Raw genomic sequence first — 26,696 nt, 5'->3', positions numbered from 1 at the left:
AGGTGGGAGTAGGGCTGAATAATTTTATCTTTTTTTTTATCACAATCACTGTTCTTAGCTATTTTCCGCATAATCCCACTCTCCCTCTTCTCCCGCCAAGATCAGCAATCAAAAATGGCATGCTGCTCAGTGACAGCTCATACAAAAACCAAACCAAAGCAAAAACTGGGGTTGCTAGGAAGAGCAGCAAAACATTCTCCCATGGTGCGTATGCGCTCCTCTAAATAAAAAAATCCTTGCTTCAGTGGTGTCAAAATGAACTACATTTATGAAAAGGTTCCTAAAAAACATGCAACACCGAGCAAGAGATAACAGAAGAAGGTAATGCTAATAGTGAAACTGTTGTTTTACTAAATGCCCAAAAACTGCTGTTGTGCAATATACCTTTTGCACACATGCAACTACCAATTGTGGAAATGTACTTTTTTCATTTATTAGTTTGTATCAATATTTTTTAGCATTAGCAAGGGGGCAGCCATTTTGCAGTGTGCACTGAAAATGACATGACAGTTGCTCACGGCTTAGGTAATGGCAAATCATGGCTCAGTTTGCAAATGTGACATAACCAAACTGAATAGAAACTGAGCAACTGTGATGTAATTTTCAGTTACAGCAAAATGGCCGCTCTCTGAAATGGATTAAAGCGGATGGATTTTGCTGCTTAATTCTTATTTTACAAACACAATATTATTCAGAATTCCTTGTTTAGACTATTGGGGGTGCATTATACATATTTTTGTCATGAAGTTTATTGGAGTTGACTTCCCCTTTAAAGGACTTAGTAGTTAACCTAGGCCTCCATCAAAAAAGTTTAACCAACCAAAAGAAAAAAGTCATCCAGAATTGTCAACTTTTAACTTCAAAGTTAAAATGGTCTTCTAGATAAGTCAGCTTTTGAGTTACTATTGCTCTTTTTGACCTTGCAGTCCCTCCACTGGTTATCTTGTTTAATTATTGCACTTTGGCACCGGGCAAATCCTAGCTCTTTGATGATAAATTCTCTTATCAATCTCGTCATTGATTAAGATCTCGCCTCAAAAGTACACCTTCCAAAACAGAAATGGATTTTTGGACTTCTTGGATCGGGGGAAAAAAAAGCCTGATCCATCCACTTGTCACTTAAGCATATGTCCTGAAGGTGATCCTTCGATGCTTGTAAAGTGAGGTCGGTATATTCACGAGGACCATGGCACGCAAAGTTGAGGACAGTCTCCAATTCCCAACCTTTTCTGGGCTTTTTAAAGATCTAGTCATGCTGCCTTACACTCATAGCGTCTGCCATGCGTGTGTGCAGCAGTGGTGGAAGCAGAAAGGAGATCAATCGTGCCCAGTCTGTAGACCATAGTTTAGATCAATTGATGTAGCTTTTAACTTTGCAGTGAGGAATGTGTGTGAGGCCTTTTCACAAGCGTCCGTTGAATCGGAGGGCATCTGCAGGTTGCACAAGGACAGACTGCAACTTCTGTTTAGACCACCAGGAGTTTGTTTGCTACATCTACAGAGATGCAGAAATCCACACCAGGCACAAGATCCCTGCCCCCTCAAAGAAGTGAGGAAACTCCCGGAGGCCATCAGGGAATGAAGAGGAGTTCGGAAGATTGTAATGAGCGAAGAGACAACTGCATTGACCAATCAGTTTCTATCAAACCCGGACAGACCATGTTGAAAGCAAGATAAAGAAATGTTTTGAGGAGCTTCATTGTTTCCCACAGGTTGAGGAGGACGCCAAGTTGTCTGCTGTCAGGGCAGAAGAAAAAGAAAATCAAATGAGGAAAGAGAAGATTGAGGCTCTCCGCAGAGACAGGACTGCTATCTCAGACCTGATCAGAATCACAGAAGAGCAGCTGACGCCTGACCACATTTCCTTCATGAAGGATTTCAAGGCTGCAATGACCAGAATCCAACAGCTGCCCGACTAGCATTTCCCATCGAGAGCTCTGCTGAATGAAGCCAGACATGTGGGCAACCTTAAGTTCATCGTGTGGGAACAAATGAAGGAAAATATTTCCTACGGTCCCAAGTTTATGATTGTGTGCATGTGCCAAAAGACCACAATTAATAAACGAGTAAAATGGAATATCTTTTCGTGTTCTCTTAACTGGTGCACTCAGAATTGAATCAGATTGAGACATAATGACATTTCTGTTTTAGTAATATTCCTTATGCGTGTGAACAAGGATGGACTCAGACTGTGGTTCAGCCCGCCGCTTTTTAAATAATTCCCTAACACCCTCAACTAACACGAGCAGCTGTTAAATGCAACAGGCACCGGCTACTAACAGCTGACCAACGTCCACCCTCCAGCTTTTCCCGATATGGCAGTGCTTCTCAAGCACTGCGTTACGATAAGTATTTTAAGTCAATATGCTCGATATACTCTGCTTATGTGGCTGGCGGATCAATCATCCTCGAATGGTCTTGAAGTAAAAAAAAATAAAAATTAAGTTGGTGTTTATAGGACGCACCCATACTTTTGGCCTTTATTTTTGGGGGAAAGAAAAAATCTTTTATTTGAGGAGTTACATTAATTGTTTTGAAACCTAGAATGTTCCGAATGCTTAAAACGTTTCCAGTATTTTATTTAGACCTCTCTGACTACAGACTGATTAGCATTGTGTTGAATCAGAATAAAACAGTTCATCATCATCAACTTTTTGCTGATTATGGACCAAACAAGCAGTGTAATCATAAAACCAAAACATTAAGTTTAAAAATCAAGTCATTTTTGAAAAAGAGGATGAAGATAACATTTTTAAAAATCTGGCATTAGATAATCAGCAAAATAATCACCTGATTAATTGATTGTTAATCATGTTATCATAAATGACTATGCTTGTTTTCCCAACAGTTGGATAAAAATAAAGGCTTGTTTCAATTTGATCTTTTTGTGTGTTTCAATGTCATGAAATTTAAGTGCGTATGCGAAGTAAATACATTTGAGAAGAGCTTATTTGTTTTTTTTTTCCTTGCTCTATAAAGAAGATTAATTGTCATGTTAGAAAAACATAATAAATATAAACCAAAGTGGGGGGAAAAAATCACAGTGCTGGGAGGAGGGCGTGGTCAACACTACTCAAGTGAGGTTGCTTGAAAAAACTTGAATCACTCTCATGAGGATGCTTATCCACTTGGGTTTTGTGTTCGCAATGCGCCAGTGCTGAAGGAGGGGAAAAATGTTTGAGACCTTGTCACAACCTTGCTTCACAACAAACGAGCAACATTAATCACTGGTGTTTGTTTGTTTAGATGATTGGAAATGTGTGTGCCCAGAGCAAACTGAAGCAGATGATATGATTACATTGTCAATGTAATAATTGTTGGCTCAAGAGTTCCCCATTTGTCACTTTGCAATTAAAAGGGGGAAGTATGACTACAACACTTTTGTAACTTTGGCATACTTTGCGCTAGTAAAATAGGAACTTTGAGAAACACATTACAGTAAATGAACTAAATAAATTATTTTATTTTATGGGAATTTTAATCATGTTGACATTTTTGTCATCTATGACTACACTGTTTTTGCTGATGTCATAGTTTTTTTTTTTTTTTTTTTTTGCTGTGATATGGTATCTATGGCAAGGTACTTTATGCAGGTATTGTTCCAAAATCAGAATTTTTGTGACATAACATCTATACATGTCCTTGATACTAGAACAGTGACAAAGAAAAACAAGTAGAATTGACTTTGGAAAAGTGTTGGGCCACTGAAGGAGGTTGAGGCATAAAAACGTTATAACTGCAATGCGTTTTTTTGTTTTTTTTTTATGAACTGTGAGAATTGCTTTTGATCCATGGGATGGCTCTAATGTTCACATAATTATGTACTAAGAAGCAATCCATTGTGATTAGGGCCTGAACTAAACCTGAACAGTACCAATTACTGATTAATCAGACAATTGATTTAAAAATATAGAATGAATAAAATGGCGCTTTTCCACATAATGCATTTCAACAAGTGTCAGTTATATACAGAGGTACACTTTTCATGAGGCAAACCTGGTACCCACCCCCCATGAATAACAGATCAACAGTAAATAAATTGTTAAAAAACAAGTAGTTCCTTTTCGTTTTATAGAATGCATTGTGTGGTGTAATTAATAATGCTATAGGGACATTAAATGTATTAATATATGCATTAATAAATGTAATATATTTTTTCAGCAGTTGTACTAGTATTTATACTTGATTTATGTGAAATTTTAAATATGGGCCATCTTGCTGATTATTTTTGGCCGTATTTTAAAGGGCCATAATTGGAAGGTTTAATCAGTCAGACGATTAATTGGTTAGGATTACTAATTGGTATTATATCAGGGCTGTGTGTCATGCACTCTTTATTGTAGCAGGAAATGGGTACTTTGGTATAGGTTTTTACATTTTTTTTTTTATCAGTGCTTTGCGGTCTTGTTGTGACGTGACATTGGATGTTGGAGGCTATTTAGCTTTATCAGATAGTAAGACCAAAAGGGCTGATCGTCTGATGAAGAGAAAAGAAAACAGAATGATGAGAAGGAAGCGATAGCTATCAACACCATTTAGCGGGTATGTTAACCCCCCCCTTCCAGTTTGCTCAGTGTGTGTTGTCGTGCGCGTGTACGTTTGAAGCAGAATGTGTACAGTATGCTTGTTTGCTTTGGTGTGAGTTTGTAGTCGTGTGTGCATGTGTGTGTGGCCTCTGGTTTCCCTCGGAGTCACGTCAGGGATAGAGTTGCGTAGAAGTGGGTCAGCCAGTGCCACCAGGGAGAATTTCCAGCTCTCTCTTTGGCTTGTGCCCACGAAAGACCAATGTCAACATTTACATCCGAGTTATTTGCATGCACAGGCTGCTCACCACTAAATGGTGTTTTGGATGTGTGTGCTGTGATGCATCGGTTCTTTTCCTCATGCAGTTTCTTGTGTCTGCTTGATTTTACTTTGAGGCCTCGCATAAGGTTTTCCAGGAAGCAAGCAACTTTGTAAAACCATTTAACATCAAGGCTAGGTTTTGCTAAACTAGGTTTTTTGAGGGTTGGGCCCTCAATTTTTCATATCTGTTTCAGTCTTATTTAACTTGCCTTCAAGTTTGCAAGATAGCATTGATAGGGTTTGATATCAGTAAACAGGAATAGGAGCACACTATGAATGCTATAAATCAGCCATGGAAAGCTTCCACTTAAAGACATGTTTCAACCGACTGGTATAGAAGCAAATAAAACAATTGATTAAATTAGTGCTACAAATAGAGCTGCCAAAATTAATTCATTAATTGACAACTCATTGATTATACAATTAATACACAACTACCGTATTTTCCGCACTGTAAGGCGCATCTAAAAGCCTTTTAAAAAAAAAAAAAAAAAAAAAAAAAGCTGATGCTGCGCCTTATAATCAGGTGCGCCTTATATATGGATCAATATTGAGATTGGTAGATAGGGAATGAACTGATAAAGTAAGCTTTATCTTTTTCTTTTGTGTGTTTACAGTTGAACAAGGTTGGTCATATTGACATTGACTTATTATGCTATTGAGAGTTATTATTTGAGTTCTTGTTATTACTTTGAGTATTACTATATTGTATTTGAAAAAGTTTAAAAATATGTCATTAATGAGGGTGCGCCTTATAATCCGGTGCGCCTTATATATGGAAAAAGTTTTAAAAAATGTCATTAACTGAGGGTGCGCCTTATAGTGCGGAAAATACGGTAATTTAATAATCAGGTAATGTTTAGCTACATCATTTAATTTTAAATGATCCACATCCTCCAATATCAGGTTTTTAACTGTAGTAATTGATTTCTGTAGTTCTTTGTGAAAGGTGTTTGTCTAAAATAAGGCGTTTGATTTTACTTAAAATAATAATGAAATAATAATCCATAAATAATAATGGAAAATAATGACCATTTACTAAAACAGTTTAAAAAAGGTTGATGAGTATGACATCAATCCATCTTTTACAATATTGCTTGATTTTTTTTTTTTTTAATCAATACGCTATAAACTACAATTGCTTTTACAATACACTTCAGTGAAAATTAAAAATATATTCCATTGTTCAAATAATCAATGAAATAATAGCCAGAATAATGGATTCCAAACACATTCGATATTGACAGCCCTAGCTGCAACTAACGATTATTTTTACTCATCGAGTAATCTGTTGATTATTTTGTCAAATAGTCGAAGAATTGGATGTCAAAAACATTTCCTTTTTTTTCATTCACAAATACATGCCCCCTTCAAAAAACAGACCATCTTAAATCAAAACTATGACCATCTTTTGCCAAAGCTGTCACCCCACATACAGTAAATGCCAAGTTATTCCCCCCCTCCTCATGACTTCATACAGAGCACTACGCATTACAGAAGCATATGGAACATTTGAAAAGGTGGAAGGAACGTGGACATCAACTGCCGCGCAAGGTCACACCCAGTAACCCTTTCCAGTCTCCTCCAGTTTCCTGCTCCGTGACAGTGTACGTTCCATTGAAGCGCATCTGTATGTTGCTCGCAGCATCTGTTTCATTGCTGAGGTAGGAGCCGACAGGAAAATAGCATTGTTTCCATAGCGACAGCCCTACTCTTTACCATCCCCCCTTTTTGCCCATTGTGGTAATATGTAGACTATATCCACTTTCTGCTGACTCTGCTGTGTGACACACACTTCTCACACAGATGTCTCCGTTTACCCTGAACGCTTGTGTGCCCATTTTAATAGCTCTCAGTGACACTGAGGTCATGATTTATTTCCGTGTTTCTTTAACACACCCATTTCCAAACGCTTTTGTTAAAATGCAATGTAGGAGTCGTCGTTTGAGTAAATGTAGTTGAAAGTGTATGATTATGATTATTATGGCGTTAGGGCCAAGAAACATTTTTTGGGGTGCGTGCAGAAGCAGGTGAAGAAAGTCCCATGTACATTGTTCATGCATCTTTACAAAAGTTGATGTTGACACTGCTTTATTTGATCTTGCGTTGTGTGCCATGTCTCTGATTTACTTCTTTAGATGTTGTGCCCCCCCTTATACTGTAACTATAGCTCCCACATAAATCTCAGGACTTATTTCAGCTTGCCTCTATGATTAATGGCTTCAACTAGTTACACACTCTACATAACCAGACTTGTCCTTGTCATCCATCCTATGGAATGAGATTAATTGGGTCTTTTCACCCCCACCTCTTTTTTTTTTTTAATTTATTTTTACTCTGGTTTGTATAATTTTCTTCATCCACTTTAATATCAAGCCGCTTTTTTCTTCAACTGAGCCACAATGCATACCTCTTGACACTGCATCTGAAGCGTCTGTGATAGAGATCCAGCTTTCTTCTCCATCACCCTTTTTTTGTCTGTTGCCTTTTTCACTGTTTTTCACTGATTTCTAAACATTATGTTATTTGTATCGAGAGTCAAGAGCAACAATTGCATTAGCTAGACTTCTCAAGCTATTAATGCTGTGACAACCTGCTGGTAAAAACGTCAAAATAAAAGAGCATGAAGGCATTTGTATCCATATTTAATAAACAAAGGTTTATATTGAAGTTGGCCTTTTTAGTACATTTGCATCAAGTTTACCTGTCATGTACTGTCGAGTGTTAGCAATTGTAGCTTCGGTTGGCTTGACATTTTTTTCTGACGTGTGAACTAAAAACAAGAAAGGGAGTAAAATATGCCTCCAGCATTTTTTTTTTTTTAGAACCAAGGTACTTGAATTACTAGAGGGCTAGATTCAGCCCTAGTTAATTTGTTTTTCGATGTCAAATAGTGTTAGATAGTAACTTTCCTGCAATTAGTTTATTCACTGCCCTTGACAGCAATAGATGTCAAAATTCAATTTACACTGGATTGGCAGGGAATAAGTTAATATTAATACAGTCTCTGCTAGCTATATAAATCATAAATCCATTTAAAGTTACGCTGATTGTGAATCGGTGAAAGCAAAAGACCCGCCGGAAAATGTCTCAACTATCGACCGGGCTAAGGGGCAGCTTCAGTGTATTTCGGACTCAGCGTGGCAGTAAAGGGGCAGCCACAGTGCAGAGTTCCAGCTTGTGAAGCCAAGGTCCAGGTCAAGGGCACTGGCAGGAGTGCCGCTCGGGGCTATATTGAAACTCACTTGTCAGTCGCTGCAGGACTACTTCTTGCAGTATAGCGACACTTAACAAACACTGAGGCACTCCGCTGCTTATCTGCACAGAGGCTAAATCTCGAAAAGCCCAGAGAGGATTTATTGAGATTTGGCTCTCTACTCTCACTTACAGCCTGAATAAGAATCATGTTCATAGCTGGCTGACGGCTTTTAAACCGCTCACTTTCACCTTTGTGCTGTGTTTCCTACTACACTTAATGCAGTCATTAATGTCCTGGAAATTTGCAGATTGAATCTTATTCAAAAAACAAGTTATATGGGCTGAGCTTCTGATTGGAAAACTTGTTTTTGTTTGTACACATTGTAGTGGTACATTTACTGTACATATACATACCGTCATAGATCATTAAAAAAATGCCCCGCTGGAATACATTTGTGGTCACCTTTAAAGCAACCAATCTTGCTGCATTTTCAGCGATTTTTGTTTTAATAATTCCACAGAGAGGAAAAAAAAAAACTACAAAGGTGCTTTTATGGAAGTCCAATATTCAAGCTCATACAGTTAAAACCCTTTTTAATTAACTGTGCAAGGAACAAGTAAGTTCCCTTTGTTTACCTCTCCTGGGCTGATTCTAATTAGGCTTTGTAAACCCAAACAAATACTTTCCATTGTGTAACTACTCCCCTCCAAGGTGCACTTGTGAGGCTATTTAGATCCTCATGTGTCTTTTTGTATCGTTTATCGCTTCCACTTACCCTTACTTTAAACAGTATATGTCAGCAGGATTCTCACATAGTTGAGGAGAGGATGGGAGAGGAGGAGAAACCCCCGCTGTGGCAGCTGTTTGCTTTAAGCCAGATTCTCCTTGTCCAAAATTCAATTTTCCCTGTTAGGCCCACACAGGCTTGTATTCATCTGTGGCTCTTATCTGCAAGCAGGCAGCCTCCATGAGTGTAAGACTATGGACTTTTGAGTGGGGCGGTTGGAGTCCAGTGACACTAATAGCCATATCAACTGTTACTCCAACTGAACAGTAGCATTGTTGTTGTGGGTATGTGAGTCATATAACCCTGCAGTTTCCAACGTGATCTGTGCTTTGTTATCGTGACCACCAAGAGTGTTTCCTCTTGCAGTAGTTCTCAACCTCGTGGGGATACTGAACTGCTCAAGTTTTATAGTTGCATTTACTAAACCCTTTAAAATTGGAAAAAACAAAATATAGAATGTCTGTGTGTGTTTTATTTGTCGCTCCCTAATTTAATTGTTCGGAGGTGGAAGGCAGTCTTGAAGTGCCAGCTTTGCAGTGGCCAACTTTACACTATGCATGGCCAACTAGATTATGCGCAAATACAGGTCATGCATTTCTTTATAAACATATATTGTATGCACCGTTCTCTTGCATGGACTCCAGCGAGTCTGGTTGGCTTCTGCCATTTATACAGAGTACTTTTCCTGTTCTGAATTTAAAGAGAAGGTGACTAGCTGCAATCCATTTACTGGGAAGCAAGTGGGTCGTTTTCAGGCCCACAGCGGCGCAAACACCCACTTTTGACTTTTACAAAAACAACCACAAGATGTTTATGGTTGCATATAGGGCACACCGTCTTTGCATGGGCTTCTGCCGAACATCTGAAACTCACATGTAACTCTTGTGGAGATCGATTGAGCCAAATTAACTCACTCACTACAATTGACCACTATAAACGTCAAAGATCCATTTTTACTGGGCTGGTAGTTAAGTTAAAACTCATTCACAATCACAGCCACTGACGGCTATATAAGTCGAATTCCATTTTAAATGGACTGGCTGTTAATGATTGCAATAGTTTCATTATGCTACAATAAATCATATTTCATCAGGTGTTCCTAATATTGAATGCCGCATAGTACACTTGTTTGGTGAACTTTGTAGAAGGTCATGTCAATGTTTCATACTGGTACTCACCTGCTATCATTGAATTAGTATGAGCTTGGTTATTGCTTATTTAGAAGCTCTATTTTAAAGCTTTTCAGCGGTGATGCAGTGTGTGTTAGGGTGATATCGACCTCATGACGGAACTGCTTAAATGGAATATTGGAGATGTGCTGCTGTGAAAAGGAAGTTGCATGTGTATATTTATATCTTTAGCTTGTGATTGATCAAGCATTTTGCAGCTGCTAATAGCATATTGAGTGTCAGTTTATTTATTTATTTTTTTAAAGTACGGACTCATAGATCAGATCACTGCAATTGGCCCAGCGGTGTAAGCGAGTATTGATGCAGACAGTTTAAGTTACGTAACCACGCTGACTACCAGAGAGATGGATACTGTAATGTTTGTGCATAAGAAGAGATGAACATTTTTCTCCCCTGAAAGACCACATGTGGCATTTTAGGGCTTTTGAAGTTGATTACACAACCTTGTAGTGACTCAGCACACTCAACCAGACGTTTTTATTAAACGGGATCTCCGGAGCTGTGCTGCTTGCATATCAGATTGCCTTCACTCAGGATATAGTGGTGTTTTAAGAGTGATTTTGTAGCAGGGGTCTATGCCTGACTACTGTTACAATGGAGACTTTCCCACCAATGTATTCAAGCATTGGAGTATAAAGATTGGACATCAATGTGCCATAACTTTTTTTTTTCATATATGTGTGATATAATCATTCATTCAAATTAAAATCCCAATATCATTTTACAATGTGAAATATTTTCTGTTTAAAAGTTCTTTTCCTTACCAATCAATAATTTCCACATTCTCATGAATACAGTATTGGAAGAATGCTAGTCACAGAGGATATGAATAGTTGTCAAAATGAATCAATTAATCGACTGATCAATTACAAAATATTGACAACAATTTTGATCATTATTTAGAGCTATTGTTTAACTTTAAACTTGTAAATAAACAGTCTTTGAGAAAACAAGGTTTTTAATATGCTCTAACACAAAAAAAATTTACCCCATTCGATTAGTCGATCACGTAATCGATTATAACATATTTCATGGCAGCAGCCCTACTGAATAATCAACAGTTGCAAATAATTTGACGAATTAACATACCCCCTTAACTCATTCCCTGCCAGCCCAGCAAAAATTGACCTTTTACAACTATAGTCATCAATAGCTGTGCGCCAGATAAATTGTTTGTAAATTCCGAGAGTATATTAACTGTTTAAACCATATCTATACCTATACAAAGACACAAATTATGTTCCCAAATCATGGACGAACAAAATTGGATGAACAAAAATCAGAACAGCCACATGTAAACTCTGGTTGTAGGGGCAAGTAATTCTTTTTTTTTTTTTTTACAAGGGTAACTACACAAGTGCAGCATCCGTACCAGTGTGCCAGTGTGTCTAGTCGTACTGATGGAAGCAATTCATGCACGAGATATGTAAAAATAATTAAATCAATGCGATTACAGCATTCTCTCCATTTGCTGAGAAGCAATCACTGTTTTGAGCGAGGAAAAACCTGCTTTTAGAATATTTTCCAAAAGCATTTATCACTATTCAGCACTTACCTGCTTTCCGCCCGCTCCAAACATGTGTTCGCTCATGAGCATAGTATTCTGATTAAATTATTTTGATAAATACAGAATGCAAAAACACATTTCTTCAAAGAGGCTTGTTACTGAAGATGAGTATAAATAAATGAGTTTAGGATTTTCCACATGCAAGTTAATGTCACATTTAAAGTGTGCCATATTTTCCAAGTGGATCTCTATGGAATTAACACCTCATAAAAACTTCAAGACTGAGAAATTAGGACCACCCTTAGATTTGGAGTCACGCCTCTATAGTGGTTGCACACAAATTTCCAAGTTACCCATAGTGGATGTGCCAGACGTCTGTATGGGAGAACTGGCCTTCCTTGAAAGTGCACAACCCATACACATTAAATAAAAATACATCCAAAAAAAAAATGGCTCGATTTCAATCCCCATATTAGGGGGATCAACTTAGAACCGCATAACTCAAAACATACCATTTTTTTTCCCCCACATATCTATGTTTGAGTAACATTAATTCAAATGCAAAATAAGAAATATGTCATTTACAAGGCGTGAAATGATTTATACCTCTAATTCGATATAGTATGCATCCGTTTTAGAGCGTTTGCACTGAACATAGCAAAAATGCACTTTTGTCAAGCGCCGCCTAATTGCCTCTTTGTTGTCATCAACGAGGCAGCGTGGATAATCTTTTCGGCGAAGTTTGACGCATTATGAAAAGGAAAAGACGGATTGACTTATCTCAGCCCTTGGACGTATGCTTGAACAAGCCGGCATGGATGTGGGAAGAGAAACAGCAAAGGACAACATTCCACGCTCCGATCTCACAACAATTGTCACTTGCGTAAAGAAAGCTTGGGATAGTATCCCAAGTAAGATGATCAGCAAATCTTCTCAGAAGACCTTCATTTCAAACAAATTGGATGGGTCCGAAAATGACTACCTGTTGAAGAGTAATGAGGATGTTTGAACAATTGGCGAAGGGATTGGAGGAACTATTTGGTTTTTCAGATAGTCAAGATGACTTTTAGGGCTTTTCGACGAATTACAGCAATTCCCCAAATATAAGATGCACCTGTGTATAAGACGCAGACTTAATTTTGGGGTCAAATTCTAGTATTTTCTATGTTATGTAGAAGACACACTAACAATTTGGGAGCAACGTATAAACTATAACAAAACACAATAAGTCGCATCTTTTGTAAAACTTCATATTTTCTTGTTTTCATATCCGTAAATTATATATTTGTTGCGCGTTAAGTAAAACGTGTGTCAGATTTCTCACATTGTGAGCTGTCAGTGAACGCCTCACCAGTTTATCGTTGAATGCGCTCGAAGCTGTTGTTTTTACTTCTCCTCGCGACGCAGTTCGAGTTCATTTGACCATAAATACCCTACGTTGAATATCATTTGCATTAAACCAAATTTTTGATGATGTGTATATGCCAAAAGACCGCAATTAATAAACGAGTCAAATGGAATACCTTTCTGTGTTCTCTAACCGGTGCACTCTTAATTGAATCAGCTAGAGACATCATAATTTGTACTTGATCCTCTCCGTTTTAGTAATATTTGTGTGTGTGAACAAGGATGTAGTCGGAAGTTGATTGAGTCTTGAGTTCTGTTATTGAAAATAATGCCGTACCAGCCTCTGCTCTCCTAAATTCAATACTGTATAAAGCTAGAGTTAAATTAAAAAAAAAAAAAAAGTTGTTTATCTGACTTTCCTGCAAGCTTTCCTGCAAGGGAGCAGTGACCAGAACATAAGTAACAGCGTTCTGCGTCACACTTTCAAGTCATGGAATATTTCCATCCTGACTGTTGTGCTGCTTGGTGCTGATAAATCAGAAATCCCTTCTGTTAGTTCTCTAACAAGCTGTTTGCAGAAAAGTACGGCTTGCTTTGCGCTTTTTAATGGGATGTCAAACAAGTTCATGATCAAGTTACTTGAGGGATTCACTGTGATGGGTGATGTTACGCACTCATGGCAACATTTGTCATTTTAAGCAGTGAGCAGAACGTCTGTGACGCGCCCAGAAACTGAAACCAACTCTAAAAAATTGCAGTGCGACACTCTAAATATTTTCTTGCATGTTATTTTCATCAAATGTGTGTTAAAGATACATTACGGGCATGGATCTTTAATTTTACTATGTTTGATGTTTAAAGATTTTTGTTGTGGACTAGATGGAAAATGAAAAGTTGAAGGTCATTAATGTCTCTGCAGCTTATTATCTTCCATTGCGCTGAATTGCATAAAATGTTGCTTTGAATCACAAGGAAGTAAGTCCTGGATTGCAAACGTTGCCGGGAGCGTTGAGCTTGGGCCATTGGAAACTCTTGATCCTATTAACACAACGGGAACAGCAGAGGAGATATGGTACCATGAATAAATTATGAGTGAAAGAAACATCAGCACTAATGCCAGAGGTGTCCGGACACGTCCATCAATATTGTTGGCCGCTAAAATCAGCGTAATTGGATCACTGTCGCCTGTTCAAAAATATAAACATCACACAATTAATCTGTTGTCAGTAATACCAATATGATATATAACAGGGGTCACTAACTTGGTACTCGCGGCCATCTGCTAGCCCAAATAGACCACATGGGTAGCCCTTGGGTAGCTTACTAGTAATAGGACACTGTCAGGCCATCTGAGCAAATTTCTTAATTCAAAGTGTGTATCAAACTGGTTGCCCATTTCCATTTATCCTGCTGCTCCTTCTGGTGGCAGACATTTCATGCTTACAATTATTCCTCAATTGCTGCACTACTATTAGAGATTGGCCAAAATGATTATTAGAATTTAAGGTGGCCTATACTGATATTTGGAGACAATATTAATTATCAGTAAAAAAGAAAATGTTGATGTTAAAAATGAATGCAAATGCTAACTGTTCGAATGTCTTTTAACAATTATTAGTCTCGATCAACCTTTTAAAATCTTAGACAAAACATTTTTGTTTTAAAATTGTAACACACATTTTAGAGTTCCCACTGTCATCACCATGTCTTAAAAAGTCAAATTAAAACTAATTTGTGGTTAGTAAATTTCTCCTAGATATTGGATTTTACAGTTTTTTTTTCATATTTTCAAATAACAAATATACTTCATATTTTTATTTATTTTAGGCCCTTATCCTCACAAAGGTCACAGGCATGCTGGAGCCTAATTCAGTTGTCTTTAGGTGTTGAATTAAAAACATACAATTGCAAACTTTTGCTTTTACTTTGTGGAAAAATCATTGCTTTTGCACTTTTTTCTGAAGTTACATACCAAACCAGTAACTGAATCATAGTTTATTTATGCTATTGCACGGTAAATTTGAATTTGTGTCATCCTTTTGAATTAAAGGATTAAAAGTGGACCGTGTTTTTGGTCATTCTATTAATTGATCAATCAACAAAATAATTGACAGATTAATTTAGAATTGAAATAATGGTTACTTGCAGCCCTAATCTCTTAGAACACAAACTCAAGGTCCAGGGGCCAGATCTGGCCCGCAGCATCATTTTATGTGGCTCGCGAAATGCTAACAATGACTTCAAGTTTCTGGCTAAAATCCCTGATTTTCAGTTGTCTTCAAATGTTACCATTGCCTTTGTTATCATTGATCTCTTTTTTTAATGTTTTTTTGTGGCCTCTGATTTCAAAATGTGTAAATGTGTAATGATCATACTTCAGATTTATTTGACTTCGCCAACGGCCCTCCGACAGAAATTGTAACTATAATGTGGCCCATGATAAAAATGAGTTTGACATCCCTCTCTTAGAGGCTATCAGGTTAAAAAAAAAAAAGAGAGAGGAAAAAAAAAAGCCCTTTCCGATATTTGTCATAGTGGTGAATATTGACACCGATAATTGTCTGACGCTATAGTTAGTGTATCCCAAATTATACAGTATCTATCACTACATACAAGCAATGTATTTTGAGAGTTTCACCCAGAACAGTTAGGCATACAAAAACAAATACAGTATTTCCTCCTTTGACAGGGGCTAAAGAGTGACACGGAAAGATTGGCACAGGGCCAAATCTGCTAAAGTACAAGAAGCCAGAGCACAGAATCCGTAGTGGTCCAGTGGCCTGCTGCTCTTTGTCCTGTGTGTTCTACCCTGCGTAAACAGGAAGCAGTTATCTTTCTCTCGGTAACTCTTTCCCTATGCCTGTCATTTTCAGTCACTCTTGGTCACTGTTTGTTCCTCTTCCTAGTTCCTACCCTCGCCTCCCTCTGTGAGTACATACAATATGTTCACAAAGTGACAGCTTCCCTCCTATCCAGTGCATGTCCCCTTCAACATACAACACACGCAACAGGCTGTGGCCCTTTTCAAATGTAAAACAATCAAACAATCAAACGTGAAACAAAGCGGCACTTCAAAAAAGGGTGAATGGACCATCACCTTTTTACCTATTTTCTCCTCGTCTATTTCTAGAATTCCTGTTTTTTGCTGCTTGGCTTCCACTAGAACATTGTCAGAACTGTCAGATTCCATTTTTTTTTAACCTTTCCGCCTGTCTGTTTTTGCATTAAGTCGGTCTTAGTAAGTTCACACGCTGATGCCGGCCTAGCGTGGTATTCCTTTCCCACGTCAGTGAAACGACAACTTGATTGCGGGGGCCTGAAAGGAGGCAGAGGCGGATGGACACATGGCACTTGGTTGTTGTGAATACCAAAGATGACACGTTAATTCTCCCTCTGTTGCGGCATATGTTACACACAGAGTCACATAACACTTGGAGAAACCCGCACTCAAACCAAACATACACACATCACGATGTTGGCAAAATAAGGCATGCTCCTGACTACAGATGAAACTATGTTTTTTTTTTTTCAGGGCCCAGACTGATTGTTAGTGGTCAAGAAGGCTGATAACAGACATTTGAAGTCAATTTGTCTATTCTATTAAAGAAAAAAAAATAGCATAAAAATACTCAGTCCAGCTCTTAAAAGAATACTACTTACTAGGGCTGCACGATTATGGCCAAAACAATAATCACCATTATTTTGGTCAATATTGAAATTATGATTATTAATCATGATGATTCATCATGTTTAGTAAAACATATCTATTTATTGCTGTTTTTTTATACAAGCAGTATATAAACAAGGCTTCATGATACTTACAAATAATAGTAATAATAATAATAATAATAATAACAATAATAACACTTAAATATATGAATAAAGTAAATAATAATTACAACAAATTCACCCCCTCATTCCCCTAGACGTGGCACACAGGGCAACACTGCTAACTTACTTGCTGAGTGCAAACCAATGAAAAAAAATAAACCTTCTCAGAACCAAGCACATTATTTACTTTTAAGCAAATTTGAATCAATTAGCAGTCAAAATGTCATTTTCAGTCATTTCAAACCAAATGTATTAAAAATTTTTGCCAGACTTTAACCCTGCTTCATATTTTTCAAAAGTGGTCTCAATTCACAGCTAGCACTGCATATATTATGAATCAGGTGAGAAACTCAACACCATTTCACACTGGCAAATAATATTTTAGGGGGAGAAAAGCAGACGCTTTTGTCATGCAAACATGTGGAAAACATTGCCCCCTTGTGGTAGGATGACAAAGTGCTTGATTTGACTTTTAAGAAAAAAAAAGTGCTATACTTTCTACATGTTAATATTGCCGTGGATAACCTTAATTAATCGTGGCAGCCAGTAACATGGTCACGATTGAAATTTGATTAATTGTGCAGCCCTACTACTTACTAAGCCATATTCAGCAGTAAAGAGTTTTGTCCATGATAAATTTAACTAAATTTCTTTTCCTGTACTTGTAATACCTTTAAAACCAAAATTTCTACCGTGTTCAAGAGTGTCACTTATTTAATTCAATTTCTAACTAAAACAAGGTGAGGAGAGTCTGCAGGGTCAGCAGAATATATTGTGAAGTTTGGTCAGTACAGTGTTTCAGGTTCTCATAAAACATAAAAGGAATGCACTGTATCATTTTATATTGGTAATACATGTAATATGTACTAGGCCCTATAAGATCATCCCTTGTTGCAATTTATGCCTGCTTTGATTATCGATCCATTCATTTTCTAGAGCTGCTTATCCTCACTAGGGTTTAGACCAGCCAACATGTCTCAAGGGTTAACCATGTTAACCAAATGTATGGCTTCAGGTCTCTGAGTCATTCCCAAGGAATCCCATGGGTAATCCCCACCGCAAGGGGTTTTAATTATTATTATTTTTTGTCAGTAGTAGTAGTAGTATTAATTTTGTTTTGTTATTATCAATATTGTTATAGTTATAGACAGGTAGGAGAAAATGTCCCGAAATCATAGTCCCTATTTATTGCTGGGTTTGTGGTCCTGAACAACAATAGACAAAAAAATTGAATTAGCAGCTGTCTATTCTGGTTAGTTTGGATAAACATCACATAAATACATTTCTCGCTCTCAATCCCAGATGCTTAGGCCTGCTTGGCAACCATCTTAAGCCAGATGGGCTGCTTAGGTTTCATTACGCTGGAGGAAACACTCGCTCTGCCAGTATATTTCTGCATTATTGTCTTATCGTGTTCACAGAATTTATATGCTGGACCTTGTGCCATTCAATTTTGTCATCATTTCCCTGCTTAACACACACCATTGATGCGTAGGACTGACATAAAGCTGACCGTTTGATCTGTGGACATTGATAGAGCTGCGGTGCGATTCGCTTTGTGTATGAATCTGATGGGTATTTATAGAGGTGCTTGCTTGTCGCGCTTCCAATTTCCACATGGTTTACAACCATTCATCTCAAGCTTTGTGGAGCTGGGTAAGAGAAAATGAAAATAGTAATGGAAGCAACAGTAGAAAAAGATATGCAATTGTGACTCGGGCGAAAGGGGTCAGGCAGACAGGCGCCTTTGGTGGCATTCTGAAACACACCTGCACTGCAGCACAGCCCACTAATACAGCGAGTGTGTGGGCTGGCAGGAAGAGATTTATGATATCATGCTTCTTGTGATACAACATACAGGCTGGCAATATAAAACCCCAGTAGGCCTGAATGATGACTTGGCTTTAAAGTAGGCCAAGAACTAGATTGAATGCACAAGCACTCACACACACACACATACATGCCAATGCCCAGACTGAGTCACATTCCCTCTCATCTACATTCTCTGTGGATTTTCAAAAATAGACGATTAATCCGGTGAAATGAGCAGCACTGAGTTGTCAATCTCTGTTCTGCCATCCTTGCATTGCCTTTCATCTCATCTCGTATCAAGCCGCTCAGGCCGTGCTTATGTTCGACCTTCGAGCGTCCTTACGAGGACAAAGGCTGATTGATTTCGACAATATACAAATAAACACATGTTGTAAATGATTGACTCTTGTAGACTTTCCAAGGTCCACTTTTCATTCAGATTGATGATGAATTTCCACTGATAAGGGGATGTGTCGGTTAACTGCAAATGTGCGTTGCAACACCGACACTTACAGTGATGAGTGTTCAGAGTTTTCTGTATGCACAATCAGGAAATCTGTTTCAGGTCGTAGAATAAGGCATTTTCTTCGTGGCCTTCCTGTACGTGTGCTTTGTGGCTTTGTTTTCGAGGGGAAAATGTAACAGCTTGGTGTTTTGCATAGCGCATTGCTTTACAGTATACTAGTCCTTCTAAAAAAAATTGCATATTGTGATAAAGTTCATTATTTTCTGTAATGTATTGATAAACATTAGACTTTCATATAATTTAGATTCATTACACACAACTGAAGTAATTCAAGCCTTTTATTGTTTTAATATTGATGATTTTGGCAAAAAAGTAAAGAAATAACAAAAAATCCCCCAAATCTAAATAAAAAAAACAAAAACAAACAAAAAAAAACATATTGCACCCAAGCAATTAAAAAGTGTTTTTAATACAAAAAGGTCAACCTTCAAATAATTATGTTCAGTTATACACTCAATACCTGGTTGGGAATCCTTTTTGGAGAAATGACTGTTTGAAAGCGTGTGGCACAGAGGCAATCAGTCTGTGGCACTGCTGAGGTGGATGCCCAGGATGCTTCTATAGCAGCCTTAAACTCATCCACAGTGTTAGGTCTGTTGTCCCTCAACTTCCTCTTCAAAACATCCAACAGATTTTTGATGGGATTCAGGTCAGGAAAGTTGGCGGGTCAATTGAATAGAGTAATACCATGGTCAGTATCCATTTCCCAATGGTTTTGGCACAGTGAGCAGGTGCCACGTCATGTTGAACAATGAAATATTTATCTCCATAAAGCTTTTCGGAAGCATGTACAGTAGTTCTCCGCCGCTCTGTGCAGTGTTTTCTGCCACACTTTTTCCTTTCCACAGACAGCACTCTGAGAACAGCCTAGACATTTGTTTCCGTGTCTGACCCTCTTGCTTGAGGGTGTCAATGAGGGCCTTCTGGACAGCAGTCAGGTCGGCAGTTTTACCCATAATTGCTGTTTTGAGTAATGAATTAGGCTGTGAGTTTTTAAAAGCCTCAGGAATCTTTTGCAGGTGTTTAGAGTTAATTCGCTGGTTCAGATGATCAGGTTAATAGTTCGTTTAGAGTACCTTTTCATGATATGCAAATTTTTTGTGATAGGAATTTGGGGTTTTCATGAGCTTTATGCCAAAATGACAGTTTCACCTTATGAATGTGACCTTTGGAAGTCAACAATCAGGACCTTATTTGTTTTAAATGCTCCAAACCTGTTACACAGGTTTAATTTTGTGTTGTTGTTTTTTTTTTTTTATCCCTATGATCGAATCTTATCATGTGACGCAATGTAAAATGTAGCAAAACTTTTCTTTGCAGCTACATAGCATTTCTGTTATCATCTGGTCTGTTTTTGTGTGGTCTCTTCCAGGAGCATGTTGGAGTGACAAGAAAAGGAGGAAGTGGGATCTCTGACGCTCTGCCTTCTTTACTGGTGGAGCCCGTTAACATCTGACCAGAGACCCCCAGACTGGTATGAATTAAAGATGGAATTTACCGTGTTAAAACTGCTTGCCTACAAGATTTCAATATAACCTCATGTCACAAAATCCGTTTCTGACCAAAGCGGTGCCTCTCACTTATGTAAGCAATCATTCTCAAAGTTGGTGTTTCATCATGTCAATATGGAAGTTCCTACGATGAATAGTCACAGAGATTGCATGTCTCTGATGTTGGGCAAAATCCTCATAACTCCAAAATCATCACTTTTCAGGAGACCCTTATAATAGCAAGTTTGTTCAACCTTTTTGTTGTTGTATTGTGAAAGAGAGCAAGACATTTTCAACCCTTTAAACCGGTCAGTAAAAGAAAAAAAAAAAAAGTAAATAAATAAATAACAGGCGTATTAGGGATGCATGATAATTATCTGACCGATAATCATCAACTCAATCGGTAAAAAAACAACCTTGTTACCATAGGCGAGGGCAGAAACATAGATCGACCATTAAATAGAGAGCTTTGCTTTTTTGGCGAAGCTCTTTCTTGACCTTTCTTGACAGACAGGTACAGTGACCCCATCCCCGACATAGAATTTTTTTTAACTTTTTTTTTTTTTTTTTTTTTTTAGGCTACACCAACAGGTGCTTTTGGTATTCCTCTAAAAATATTGGTTATTGGTATCGGTCCATGCCTAGTGTTGAGCCAACACAGCAATATCCACCTCAGGCAAAATAGTGGTACAGTATTAGCAAATCTAAGACAGCATGAGCACTGTAAACAAGCTATTGTTACCTACACCTGCTACATTGGGTTGTGATTTTTTTTCAAATGTGTGTAGTAAAATAGTAAATGTTCCCGGTTTGAAGTTCTGTTTTCTGGCGCGTCCAATCAATTAAAAAAAAAAAAAAAATCCAAAAGCTGTCATAAATTTGCTTTTCAAGCAACCATTTTACAACATCAATTCTGAATCCTATCAGTTGCCCGAGTTCTTTCTCTTGTTCATATTACCTCATTGAAGTGTATGACTTTTTGGACCGAACCACACTGTCTAAAGAACATTTATAGATACAGTAAAATAAGAAAGAATTTTCACACTTTGGTGCTAAAACTGAGTACACTACTGTACTTGAGCAGTCAGTGGGGTGGCCAAGCCCACCTTTGATAACAGAACCATTTAAACCCTGCCGGCAGTGCCTGGAAGCATGGGAGTAGCCGGCAGAGAACAGCTGACACACGAACACATGGCTGCCGCTTCCAACATCTTAATCTGCTGGTGTTGTGACTCGATACGGATGTGTATTTATGAAAGTGTCTTTACACCAGTTAGCACATGGTGTGGCTCTTTGTGTTATTTGTTATTGTATTGCTTATGTTTCTCTTCTAATAATGACAGCAGGGTAAAGTAGCAATTACAGTACAATGGTGTCATGCATTCCAGGAAGAATGGTGTGGTGCGGGTGGTACTGTGTGTAGCCCTGTGACAGTAATATGTATTGACTTTAGCTTAGAACGTCTGAATGATTAGAGTATTTAATTCCACTTTGTGCCTATGCCTAGCTTTAAATTGCCAATCAATTTGAGCTGTTTTCTCGCTTTTGTGGGCACTTTCTCTTCCTGTTTCATTGTCCTTTTTCTGTCATTATCTTTGGTGAGCCCTGAATTTGAAGAATAATCACTTTTTAGTGTGTAACCTCTTATCAGCATTCTAGTATTCCAGGTTTATAAATGTTCATGGAGTTATGGCGTTCATCGAATTAATCGAGACATTGTTTCCATTTCCACTATCTCACTTTACAGTGATTGACTGATATGTTTTTATGTTTGTTTTTGTTTTTTGGTCCGTTACCAATTATAGTAGTTACGGAGACTCATAACCGATTTTTGGAGCTGATATTATTTTGCAGAAAAAGGAATATAATGGCTAAAAAAATACCATCCTCACCTTTTGTTAAAATGTCTTAAACTATGTTACATTGTAGGGCTTCACAATTAATCGGATTTTAATCATGATCATGATATTGGTGACCACGATTAAGTAATCGTGGTCACCAATATCATGATCATGATCAAAATTCGATATTTGAATTTTTTCAATAATGTCTTTGACTATAGTTATAAACTTTGCTTGATTTTTGTTTGTTTCTATGCATTTTTTGATAATAAAAAAAACACAGTTTTTTCTCTAGGCACAAATATGTATTATTTTCCACCCAAAAGTTTCAAAATAGAATCATTGAGATGATTATAGGGCCTTTGATACAGCAATACTTCATAACATTGTTGATTTTAATGCATGTATATTTTCGGAGCAATTACAGTATTTACAAACAACACACACTATAGAGTTGTTTAAAATAATATTTCTGATCATTGTATTCATAAACAAAATGACAGCACTCACTTTACCTCATAACACGGCAATTTTTATCCTGTTAACAGACAACACAGAGAATTTTGTAATCAAGTGCACTTTATTGATTATTGCATTATTTTGATGTACATTGACCCATATATTGTTCAAACAAAAATCTTTTTGTCCTTCGCTTCCCTTTATCATTTTCTTCCTCATTGGTTTGCAGTATGTTTTGCTGTCAAGGTCACGGCCTGTTTATAAAGTGGCCCTTGCTCATTTGCCTTGAGCGTCTCTGTTATCAAGCTACTTCACATCAGCAGTTGAATACAAACCTCAAGGCCATTCTGTTCTGTTGCACTTCCTTAATATTAGCCAGTGCCTTGTTCTGCTCTAGCCATTTACGACAGTTCAATCAGCACTTCCATCAGTGTTGTCTTGGAAACGTTCTGGTTCAAGTCCTCATGATCCCGGGTCTGAATAATGTCCAGGTTTGCTTTTATTTTCTTTTTTTTTTTTTTAGTGCATCGACAAACATTTGGCAGTCTTATTTTTTTACGTTACAGGACAACACCCCCTCCCCACCCCACACGCACACTTTTTTTTTTTAATTGGAAAATAGAAACACCATCTCTCATAATTTTATTTAGCTATATAAACAGTGTTGGGCAGTCCGTCGGACCGCCACAGGCAGATACAGGTTTGCTTACAAATAACACTTTAAAAGAAAAAAAAAAAAAGATGAATTAAGCTGTGATGGAAAGTGGGTTGTTCACTGTCATTGTATTCTTCACTGACTGGCAGAGGTGAGCATTCCGTCAGTATTTCTAACGGACGTCCATTTTGACGACAAGTGATAAATGACAGACCAGCAAACATTTGGAAAAACCCACCTTGTGATTACAAAGTGATGATGGAAATATGGGTAAAATAGAACGACGCCGTGGGCGTCTAAAGATGACTTCCAAACCAGCAAAAATGTGTTAAATGACCGCCTCTGTATAGTACATCTACTGAAGGGTGTTTGTATAATTATGATGAGACTAACATTAACAATACTCAGCTTGGGCAACAGCTGAAGCAGGGTTAAAGTCTCCAGAAGAGGAGTGGATTAGAAGAGACAGGGGAAGGTGCAAAGGGGAAATTGTCTACTAGTAGACAAGTAACGATGGCAACCGCTCTTGAAATGTGTGAGGTGGTTGAGAGATAAATGCAGATGACCAGGATTGGGGATCTAAAACATGGATGGAGTGAGGATGATATGTTAATGGAGGAGGAAGACTTGTGGGTCTGTTTAATATCACAGAATGGCTGGCGTTTTAAAGGACACATCAAAGAGCCCAGGGAGGAACCAGCATCAACTAAACTGACACACAAGTGCAAGTGCAACACATCAACATATGTACTTGTAATTTGCATGTAAGAAACTATTTTCATTTGCCACTTCAAATGCCACTGACAGAATTTCTAGGCGCAGCCAAAGCTTTTCAGTTTGGGATTTCGGTATTGCATCGCTGCTATTTGCCGATGATGTGGTACTGTTAGCTTCTTCAGGCCCTGACCTTCAAATCTCACTGGAGCAGCTCGCAGCCGAGTGTGAAGCGGCTGGGAAGAAGATAAGCACCTCCAAGTCTGAGACCATGATCCGCAGTTGAAAAAGGATGCAGTACCCTTTCCGTGTTGGAGATAAGGTTCTGTCCCAAGTGGAGGAGTTCACGTATCATGAGGTCTTGTGCATGAGTGCGGGTAGAATGGAATGGGAGATCGACAGGCGGATTGGTGCAGCATCTGCTGTGGACTCTGCACCGGCCTGTCGTGGTAAAGAAAGCTGAGGCAAAAGGCAAAGTTCTCTTTTTACATGTTGATCTTTGTCCCTGCCCTCATCTATGGTACGAGTTGTGACCAAAAAAACGAGATCCCAGATACAAGCGGCCAAAATGACTTTCCTCCCCAGGGTGTCTGGGGTCCCCCTTAGAGATAAGGTGAAAAGCTCGGTCATCCGAGAGGGACTTGGTGTTGACTCGCTGCTTCTCCGCATTGAGATGTGCCAGTTGAGGTGGTTCGGAATCTGCTTAGGTTGCCTCCCGGACGCCTCCCTGATGAGGTGTTCGAGACATGTCCCATCGGTAGGATGTCCTGGCGTTGACCCGGGACACGTTGGAGAGACAATGTCTCCTGGCTGGCATAGTAACACCAGGGGACCCTCCTGGAGGAGCTGGACAAAGTGGCCGGGGAGAAGGAAGTCTGTCCTTCCCTGCTGACGCTGCTGCCCTCGCGACCCGACCCCGGATAAAGCGGTACAAAATGGATGGATGCTTAAATGGATTATCAATTGCCTTACCTGTTACAGCAAATGATACACAAAAGATTGCTGGAAAGAGTAGAGTACAGTACAGTACAGTACAGTAGAGGGAAATACATTGCTTCAATGATCATTCTTGGAAAAGAACCATTTTAGTTGTACTATTTGTGTAAAACATGATTAAATAACACTGTTTTTCTAAATATTTCATTGTTGGACCCACCAAATCACACTCACTTTAAACATGAGGATAGCATTCATGTCATATCCACAGGGACACTGAATTGTCCTATTTTGTGGTTTGAAACAAGCCAGCATGCCTCATGTTGCTAACTTTGAACCATTGCCACTATGAGTTACATGCATTTCTTGTATAGACTGTATTTGGCCTGGCTTTTTTGGGTAAACATGAACCAAAAAATTTAAATAGGAAACATTTACAGAATTATTATATTACATGACGATTCTTACGCTGAAGTAGCCTCTCTCCAGATTATTTGTAACTTTTCTCCTGACATAAAGGCTGAATCATCCAACATTGCTTTCTCACTGTGTTCTAACCCATGGATGGGACCCAGTTGTGTCACAGAAGATGCATAAATTTACAGAGAAATATAGCACGCTAATGGTGCCAAACTTAACATGATCTCATTAACTACAGGAAGTTTGTATGAGGATATAATATGAACCTTACTAAAAATAATCTTTTATGGGTTGTTGTTTATAAATGGACTAAGCATTGGCCCCTCATGGCTGAACACAGAGGGTAGCCATCTTTTGTTGCATTGTTATTAACAACTTGTGTCACCCTTTTTTTTTTCTTTTTTAGCTGAAAACACCCTCAGTAGTGTATTTTATGCCAAGAGTCTTGTATGGAGTAACTACTGTTTGCATTGACCACCCAGAGTATATTATGTCAATATTGTGACTCACAGAGGTTAGGTTTACATTTCACAACATTTGTTTTACCTAATGGGCTTTGCTTTCATGTCATTGTTCATAGTTCTCACTAGGGCTGTCTTTATCGAACTTTTAAACATTTGATTATTCAATTGATACTTTGAGCTCCCCTCACAAAAAAAACCAACAAAAAAAACCCCATTAAAATTGTTTTATTTTATCTCATATGTATTATTTAGGGTTGAACTAGAGTTGGAGTGAATATAACTACTCATTCTTTGTTATTGTGAGTGTGTATAACTGCTCATTTAATATTTTATCTTCATTTGCTTATGCTAGCCAGTTAGCAATTGTGATTAGCATTAATAATTACATTTAAGGTTAACAAACACTAATCGTCAATTATTTCACGCATATATAATGTTATATTAAACATGTAATAATCTCCTTAAAGTTACATCCGTACGATGCTTCCATTTGTAAATGTGCAAGTCCTGCTGCCTCTCAGCTTCTGTAATCTCAACAATTTCCTTTTCTTATTTGTCTTAACGAGCAGACTGGGCACTTTTTGTGCTTGACTGCCCCCTACTTGTGATTATTTGAACACCTAAAACCCAGCCACTATACTGTAGATTGTTTGTAGTTGCAGGCTATATTCTC

At 38.1% G+C, this 26,696-nt stretch overlaps 1 protein-coding gene and 1 pseudogene across 1 annotated transcript in view; both read left to right on the top strand.

Annotated features, from left to right (window-relative positions):
* LOC148426583 (polypeptide N-acetylgalactosaminyltransferase 1) overlaps nt 1-26,696 on the top strand; it is a 51,633-nt gene that overhangs the window by 3,593 nt on the left and 21,344 nt on the right. Inside the window, exon 2 of the mRNA XM_088409946.1 lies at nt 20,417-20,518. The gene's annotated coding sequence lies outside the window, so the exon portion shown is untranslated. The remainder of the gene's footprint in view (nt 1-20,416; nt 20,519-26,696) is intronic.
* On the top strand, nt 1,119-25,127 carry LOC148426584 (E3 ubiquitin-protein ligase TRIM35-like; annotated as a pseudogene).

This window comes from Hippichthys cyanospilos, chromosome 3, assembly GCF_059441005.1.
Source record: "Hippichthys cyanospilos isolate Australia breed blue-spotted pipefish chromosome 3, RoL_Hcya_1.0, whole genome shotgun sequence".
Classification (NCBI taxonomy): domain Eukaryota; kingdom Metazoa; phylum Chordata; class Actinopteri; order Syngnathiformes; family Syngnathidae; genus Hippichthys; species Hippichthys cyanospilos.
This window is presented reverse-complemented; position numbering and strand designations above follow the sequence as displayed.